This window comes from Phacochoerus africanus, chromosome 1 (genome assembly GCF_016906955.1).
Source record: "Phacochoerus africanus isolate WHEZ1 chromosome 1, ROS_Pafr_v1, whole genome shotgun sequence".
Classification (NCBI taxonomy): domain Eukaryota; kingdom Metazoa; phylum Chordata; class Mammalia; order Artiodactyla; family Suidae; genus Phacochoerus; species Phacochoerus africanus.
This window is the reverse complement of record NC_062544.1, coordinates 183190031-183199754: the sequence shown is the minus strand read 5'-3', so window position 1 is coordinate 183199754 and position 9724 is coordinate 183190031.

Here is a 9724-nt window from a genome sequence, read left to right as displayed (position 1 = left end):
AAATATGATATAACCCTACCCTTGAATGCTATGCAAGCATTAAAGTTCTTTTAGTATATTTCTAGGAAGTGACATGAGTTACTAATATTCAGGCATAACTCCAAGATAATGTGGGTTCCATTCTAAACCATTGCTTTGAAATAAATATGACAATAAATCTGGTCCCACAGTTTTGGTTTCCCAGAACTTATAAAAATTATGTTTACACTATACTGTAATCTACTAAGTATGCAATAGAAGTTTGTCTAAAAAATGTAGATACCTTAATTAAAAATACTTCATTGCTAAAAAATCCTGACCCATTATCTTATCCTTCAACATGCCATAGTAGTAACATCAAAGATCACTGATCACAGTTCACCACAACAAATATAATAATAATGAAGACATTTGAAATACTGTGAGAATTTCCAAGATGTGACACAGAGGCACAAAGTGAGCAAATGTTGTTGAAAAATGGTGCTGATAGGCTTGCTTGATACAGATTTTCCATAAGTATTGAGTTAATAAAAAATGCAGTGTCTGCAAGGTACAATAAACAGCACACTGTCAGTGTTTCCCAAAGCATATGACTGTTGAAAGTGGGTGTTTTTAATTTTATTTTGCATACTTCTAAATCATTTGATTTTTCAAAACTAATTCTCTGTACTTATAATTAGAAACCACTTAAGTAAAATAAGGGGAAATTTTGTTTCTTTATTTATGACTACAAAGTCTAAAAAGAAACCAGTAACTTGCTTGTTAAAAACTCTTCCTTGAGAACAAATATTGTGTCAATATGATTTAACTCTTTATCTCCAGCTGCTTAAACAGGGAAAACCATAATATGTACTTGATAAATACTTTTAAAAAACATAAAAAAAACTTCAAAAGCAATCTTCAGGGACTTTACTGGAAATTGTCAATACAAACCTCCACTTGAAACCACCATTGAGAGCATAAAATAGTACATTTCCTATTGTAGAGACATTACTGCTCAACAACCTCCAGCTATCTCTTCAATACTATCACAAACTGTCTATGTCATGGAGGGAAGCACAAAATCATCAATATTTCCACTAAAAATTATTGAAGAAAACTTCAATGGACTTGATGCTCACAAAAATGGTGTAGGGATATAAATGACCTATAGAAATCTTGAATTATACTTTATCTTTCAGATATTCAGTGTAGAATTTGATGCCATCTGGAAAAGATGGTTACAATACTTTTAATAAAATACTTCCTTTGGAATTTTTTTTCTTACTTTTTTTTCTTTCTTTTCCCTCTCTCTCCCTTCTCTTTACTCTGCCCCCTTTCTTTCTTTCCTTTTGTCAACAGTTCTTGGAAAAATAAAAAATCTGTTATTTACCGTGATTGACTTTCTATTAACAATTATGACTCCTTGATTCAGGTAAAATTCATGATGAAGGGAAATTATTGATGTAAGATGAAAAAAAAATGACTTGCCAGATTGTAAAAAGTTTTATATACAACAGGGTAAAATACAATTTAATTAGAAACAAAAAATCTGTTTCCTAGGACTGTACTCAAGTAAGGTTTTGATTTTATGGGCCAGATGGTTGTTTAAAATAGAACATATTTTAGATTCTTTGGTAGCAGTAAAGTAGACTTAAATCAACTGGATGAGAGGTTCACTTTAATAAGGTCAGCCAACAGTTGTATATCAAAGCTGACTGAAATTTAGAAATTCAGTGAGATTTTAAAAAGTAACTCCCACATTCCAACCTTCTAATGTGATAGAGTATATAACTTATTTCCCATTTCTCTCTTTAAGTATCTGTTTGTCATATAAATTTACTCAATATTTTACAAAAGTAGAAATGTAAATACAAACAATCAAATATAAACTGAAAGAGATAATTAAGAGATCAAAATTATTGAAACTGATGAAGTAATAATAATACATACATGTTATCAAAACAAATTCTACTTTTAATGTGTCTTTTCGTATAATGATTTGAATTGTGATTTATAAACAATATTAGAAGAATCAACATTAGATGAGTAAAAAAGGAACTAAGAGTTTAACTTCAAGTCATTCTGAAAACATACTTGAATTCTTAAATTATTTCTTATTAAAACCTTTGAATTTTGAATAGTAGCAATTGCCTTGATTTCTCTAATCTTGAATTTACCCATATGACACTGGCGGTAATTTCAGTAATTGTTGAAAATCTCCACTTGAATAATTTCTGTCAATTATTATACCAGTTAAAAAGATTAAACCATTCATTCTATCATTCATTCAGCGGATACGTATTGAGCAGCTGTATGCAAAAGAAACTATGAATAGAGACAACAAAAACATGAAGTCCCTCCTCATGGCACTTACATTTGATTGTGATTAAAAAGGCAGAAAATAAGCAAATCAAGAAATGTGCTAATAATAGTTTTTGAAATAAAAATAATGCGATGGACAAGAGCTTGAATTTTTTTTTCTTTTCCTTTATAAAGGGGAGTCAAATAATGAAAGAGAGAAAACTTTAATGTGGTAACCTTGAAAGGGTTATGAAAGAATGAAAGAATTTTCTATCACTGGTAATCATTTTTATTTCGTTAGTCAATTTTGCTTTGAAGATTTGAAAGGTATCATTTTAAACATTGTGTGAAAGAGAAAGCTTTGTTTTTAATTGTCTTTGTTTGCCTGTTTGTTTTTCACTAGGCCCAGGCATGAAGAAATAATGGGGTAAGAAATGGATCCACGGAACAGAGACCTGGCCCACAGCACTGTTAATGCCAGATCCTTAACCTACTGCACCACCAGGAGATTCCAAGAGATAGTTTGAAATTCAAGGAGAAAAATTAATATAATAAATGCATTAACTTGTGAGTACAGGATAAATGATACGTGATACAAAAGGATTCAAAGAATAAAGTGTGGTGACCTGGGTCACTGCTGTGGCATGAGTTCAATCCCTCTACCAGGAAATTCCACATGCCTTAGGCATAGGCAAAATAATAATAATAATAATAATAATAATAATAATAATAATAATAATACAGGGATAGTTATCTGCTGGAACTAATAAAAAAGGTAGTAAGATTAGAAAGATGAGGTACATGGAGAATTTAGATTCTAGAGAATGTGAGAGACAATTAACTAAGAAAATCTGGAAATACTAAGAGAAGGATAATTGATGTTTACACTAGAGAACTTGAATTTAGAGCACCATCTATTAATAGATCACTCAGTGACTTCTCTTCCTCCTTCCATCCAGTTTTCTTATCTTCTCTCCCACAAGAAAAAATTTAGAGATCAAAATATTTCAGAGATATACTTTGGAATTTTATATATTTAATTAATATTTAATAATACACATTTAATTTTATTACATGCTATATGTAATAAATAACATATATATAACATATATATATACACTCATGTATGTGTCAAAGGCTATAACTATTATGAAGCTACTTAAACCAGCTTTTAAATATGTTTTACACAAAAAAAGCTTTTGCCTTAAGTTTGTTAATAGAGAGGTAGAAAATTTTTTAAAAATCAAGAATATGTTAAGAGCATCATGATTTATCAACAAATATTGACTTTCTAGATTTTTCAATATGTAATCACACTACCATATTTTTCTTGTAATACAGTTATTATTTTATTGTTTTTCTCCTTTAATGATTTTTAATATCTTAAACACTTTTGTGTTATTATGAGAAGCAAGTGGCATTTGCACATTTTTTCATGAAGAAGATAAAGCCAAGGACATGTGTTTCTAATTTTTAAAAATATGCTTTTAGTTTTTCCTTAGATTTGTAGAAACATTGTGAAAACATTCTCCTTTAAAAGTCAGAATCCGTGCAGATCAATAGATATAACTTGCTACAAAAACAGTTGGGGAGTTGGTGGTCTGGCATGATCTAAGAAAGAGATTACACATTTATATCCTAGTTAATGATCTGTCAAGCCTTATATTCTTTTGAACAAGAATATATAATTTGGCGGTATCTAATTTCATTGTTTGTAAAATCAAATTAGTTATGTTTATGAGAGTATTATATAATATGTAGCAATTTTCGAGGAATAAAAAATAGCAGTCACTTGTGAATATCGTGTATATCACATACATGTTTTTGGAACAGGGTTTTTTAGCAATTTTTAAATCATACCCCCTAAAAGAGTACTTCACAGACATTTTTTTTTTTTTTAATTTTAAGGAGACTGGTAATTTCTCCTTAATACCCATTCTGCCTCTAGTAAGAGGAAGCTGCATTTTGATGTGCTTAGTGCTACCTAGCTAGCAATAACATTTTATTTTTTATTTATTTTTATATTTTTTACTTTTGTCCTTTGTCATTTTAGGGCTGCACCCGTGGCATATGGAGGTTCCCAGGCTAGGGGTCAAATCAGAGCTACAACTGCTGGCCTATACCATAGCCATAGAAATGCCATATCTGAGATAAGTCTGCAACCTACACCACAGCTCACAGCAATGACAGATACTTAATTCACTGAGGAAGGCCAGGGATCAAACCCATGTCCTCATGGATACTAGTCAGGTTCATCAACCACTGAGCCACGATGGGCACTCACTCCTAGCAAGAACACTTTAAATCTTTTCTTCCAGCAAGGACATAATGTGGGATGTGAGGGAAAAATTATATGTTCAATAAAATGTTCATATCCTTCATGAGATGTGAGGGAAAATTATATGTTCAATTATATGTTCATATTCTTCAGTGGGATGTAAGGGAAAATTGTATGTTCAGTGGGATGTGAGGGAAAATTATATGTTCAATTATAAGTTCATATCCTTCATGAGAATTTACTTTCCTTTTACATCTTCCCTCTATCCAAGGGGCTAGTATGAAGAAAGGGAATGAATGAGCCAATTCAGGTATGCAGAAGGGTATAACAAAGGAAGAAAGTAGAAGGAGGCTGTCCACCTGTGTGATCTCTAGTAGCTGTGGTTCCATGCCCAGTGGGCCACTGATCAGCCTAGACTTTACTGTGCTTGAGAAAATGAATCTTTTATTCTGTTTAAGACACAGTTATCTGCTAATAAATCTATTAAATAAATATCCTAGCCAATAAAGAACATGCATTTAAAAAATCTGCAAATATAAGATCAGTACCTCTGTTTAAATATTGTAATTATTTTACCCCCATTACTGAAGAATATATTTTGTTAAAAAATATTTTATTAAAATTGATTACATAACAAAATAACAGTGTTTCCCTTTACATAAACATTGATGTTCAGATGATTTGAAACTTTTTTAAACACCTAAAATCCAGCCTATGATTTTTTTCTCTTGGTAACATTTGGCAGAAATAGAAAGCTTATTTCTGAAAGAGCTTCCATCAGCCCCTGCTCCCTAACCCAAACCAAGGGCTATTTCTCCTATCACCCTCTCAATATGGTTGCACTCACCATCAGGCACAACACTCACGCATGAATAGTTAAGAATGTTATTTGTCTTCATGGGCTCAGGGATTAGCTTCTGAGATTTCTCACCACTCCTTTCCACTTTCCTTTTTAAGCAATCTATGGTTACTATATCCATATGCAGGTATCCTGGTCTCTTAGGAACAGGGACATTGATGAATTCCATGGGATACAGAAGGAAAGAGGTCAAGATTGATTCTGTAAAAATGAAATTAATCTCTAGATCTTGAAATCCATTGCCAAATTTAGGTGCTTCAAGAAAATCAGAGCTTATAGGTTAGTTATGAATAAGTTAGTCCCTTTTGCCCACATATAAGGCATGGATATATCAAATACACATTTTTGACTTCTATGTTGAAAACAACAAATTTTAAGAGAACAACACACTAGAACAGGCCTGATATATCATGTTTTACTCTGTTATATTATCCTATCTGAAATGAATCCCAGAAACTATCTTCTGGGTCAGAATTTGCAAAATTCACCCTCAGTTTTCTGAGACTCCAATGAGGAGGGGGAATGAAAAGTAAGAGCAAGTGGTGGAGAAATAACTGGCCTCCAGTCAAAATCAGTTGTATGAACTCACATTCATATTTACAGCTTCAGAAAGTGAGAAAATACATTTTATTTGAAGAAAAGGTTCAATGAGGTTTGACATTCTAGTCTATTTCAAATATATTGAAATTGTAAGTGATACAGCTTGCTTATGATTTATTTCCTTTATAATTTGGGAATCAGTCAAGATAAGATTAATTAAATTTTCACCCATTTTTTTAGATTTGGTTGTCCACTCTGAATTCCCCAAATATAATAATATACATTACACCTCTATCATGGTAAATGAAACACTACTTTTTAATAGTTTGTTTCCCCTGCCATCTGAGAGCTCCAAGGTTGCCAAGACCAAACAGGAATCATATTAGAAGTTATAGCCTTTTTTTCTTTCTTTTTATGGCCACACCTGTGGCATATGGAAGTTCCCAGGCCAGGAGTAGAATCAGAACTGCAGCTGAGGCCCACGTCACAGCCACAGTAGCAACAGATCCGAGCTACATCTGCAACCTAAGCTACAGCTTGTAGTAATGCTGGATTCTTAACCTATTGAGCAAGGCCAGGGAATGAACCCACATCCTCATAGAGAAAACCAGTCTAACCCACTGATCCACAATGTGAATTCCAGAAGCTGCAGTATTTAACAGAGTGGTTGCTATATATTCGGTACTAAATCACTGCTAATGGAGTAACTAAATTATTTATCCAGTATATATAATTTTTAGATTATTATTAGAAATACTTCCCATATGCACATGATAGAGGTGAGTTTTTATCTCAATCTGAGCTCAGCATAAAAATAGTGAAATAAATGTCAATTGAACATGTAGGATACTGCTGGGAATTTCTTGTAAAATATAATCCATTGGCCCAGAGAACACAGAATTCTCCTTGCAGGGATAAGAGAACAAAGAGGATAAGATAGGACTCTTAGATGAGACAACTGTCTTATAGGGCAATCATCTTTCATAACATGATACAGTGATAATTTTCCAGGATGATTTTTTTCATTATCATTCATCAAATGATAAAGCAAATCTGGAAATTCTAGGGACCTAGTTAGGTTAGGTGTTAGTAAGATAAGGGTGATTCCAGTTTCTCAAATAAAGCAAAGTAATTAGGAAAGATTCCAGTTCATCAACTAAAATAAATTGAAATCTTTTTTGTCATTGTTGTTGTTAGAGGAAGTTGTTAGTTTTCCATTCCAGGAAAAGAAATAGCAGCCTGCACACTGCAGAGAATTTGCAGAAGCCCTGTAAGACATAATGCATTATTCAGTAACAGCCTCAGTAGCTAAACTTAAATCTGATCATTTATAATAGACTTTATTACTTGTTAAGTAATATTCTAGTATTCTAGGAACTTGTCTAAAAATTAACTGTAGAAATAGAACTACCATATGATCAGGAATCACATTCCTGAGCATCTATCCAGAGAAAAAACATAATTCAAAAAGATATATGCACCCCAATGTCCACTGTAGCATTACGTGCAATAGCCAAGACATGGAGGCAAACTAAATGTCCACTGACAGGAATGGATAAAGGAGGAATGGTATGTACAGACAATGGAATATCATTCAGCTATATAAAATCAAATAATGCTATTTACAGCAACATGGATGGACCTAGTGATGATCATACTAAATGAAGTCAGGAAGAGAAAGACAGACATCATATATCACTTTTATATGGAATCTAAAACAATGACACAAATGAACTTATTTTCAGAACAGAAACAGACTCACAGGCATTAAAAACAAGCTTATGATTTCCAAAGGGTACAGGTTGAGGGAAGCAATGGATTGGGGATTTGTTAATGGCATATGCACACCATGGTATATGAATTGCCTAATCAGGATCTGCTGTATAGTACAGGGAACTCTACCTAATATTCTATGATAATCTGTATGGGAAAATAATCTGGAAAAGAATGGATGTGTGAATATTTATAACTGAATCACTTTGTTATACAGCAGAAATGACCACAGCATTGTAAATCAACTATACATCAATAAAACTTTAAAAAATAAAAATTACAGTTTTCAGGGGGGAGGTGGAGGAAGTGGGATGCATGGGGAGTTTGGGGTTGGTGGATGCAAACTGTAACATTTGGAATGGATGGGCAATGGTCTCCTACTGTACAGCACAGGGAACTACATGTGATTGGGTCAATTTGCTGTACAGGATAAATAGAAAAGACATTGTCAATCATGTATAATTTAATAAACAAAAATAAATTTAAAAATTACAACAAATCATTATATTCCTACTAACTCTTGGTGTTTTATTTGTCCATCTGCCTTTTTCTATTCATGTATTATAAGTTCATTTTCATATTTCTTGAGTCTGAAAGATGTGCAAGACACTTGCGTAATTTTTCTAAGCTAAATCATTAAATAATTATATGAAATATATTGACAAACTAATGTTGGTGGCTATCTAGTAGAATCAATATATTCATACCACTAAATAATTAGATAATCCTAGACTAATATAAATGAGCATTATATACAGGACATTGAATTGAGATAGTTAGAGGTTATCAGCAGAGAATGTAACTGTACTCAATAAACTACTTAGAGTACTGAATTTGTACTAATCACCTTGTAACTAGCAGTTTGTGTAATATCTAATAAAGATCAACACAAAATATTCCTTATAAGCTAAGATTTTACATCTAATGAATCTGCTTTCTGTTGTCACAAACTTGTTCATGAACAATGTGTAATTAAGTGCATATAAGAAATGTACTCTTTATTTTTCTATATGTTACAGAATATTAAAAATCAACCTGATATAAACTTTAGCAAAAAGAGTAAATCGAATGTAATGAAAATATCAGTCTTTGAACTTAGACTTACGTTATTTCTCTCAGCCTCATGTATCTCACTCATAAAATGGATGACAGTGCTTTCATCATAGTGTTTTTATAAAAATTACTAAAAATAAATTACTTTTATTCTTTATCACTTCCTAGGACCTTCATAAATGATGGCAGTTTTTTCCTCCTTAGCATTCACTTTTAGTGAAATAACTTACATAAAAAGGTACCTATGAATGAAGATTAGAAAATTCTTATTGGTATTATCAACTGGGAAAGAATCTACTAAGAATTCTAAACGGCAGAGTTTACCAGGTGTTTACTCAGGCCTTGATGACAATGTTACCTAAACTAGGGATATAGTAGGAAACAAAAAGGACAAGTTCATCTTCTGAAAGAGATTCTATTATATTTAAGGGCAGACAAACAATTAACAAAAAAAGGAAAGATAATTTCAGGAAAATATAACTATAACAGAAAAATAAAGAGCACGTGTATAAAAAGTGACTCTGAGGAATGGCATATATTTGGAAAGGGTTTCATGGAGGACATTTAAGATGTGATATTTTCAGCTAAAATCTAAATGATGAGAAGACTATCATGTAATGATATGGAAGAAAATAATTCCAGGAAAAGAGAAAAGGAATAGGCAATTCCTGAATATAGGAAAGAACATGTGTTTTAAAATTAAAAACCATCTCCACATGGCTGATTGCAATGAAGGATAACATCAAGGAGTTGGCAGGAGCTATATCATACAGAACTTCCAGTCAATGGTGAGGTTTTAGTCAATGGAGGTTTTTTGTTTGTTTGTTTGTTTTTTGTCTTTTGAGGGCCACACCCAGCATACAGAGGTTCCCAGGCTAGGGGCTGAACCAGAGCTGAATGCAGTTAGGTTTTGGTCTAAGTGAATGAGATAGATGCTAGATAATTTCAAGTTTTAAAGT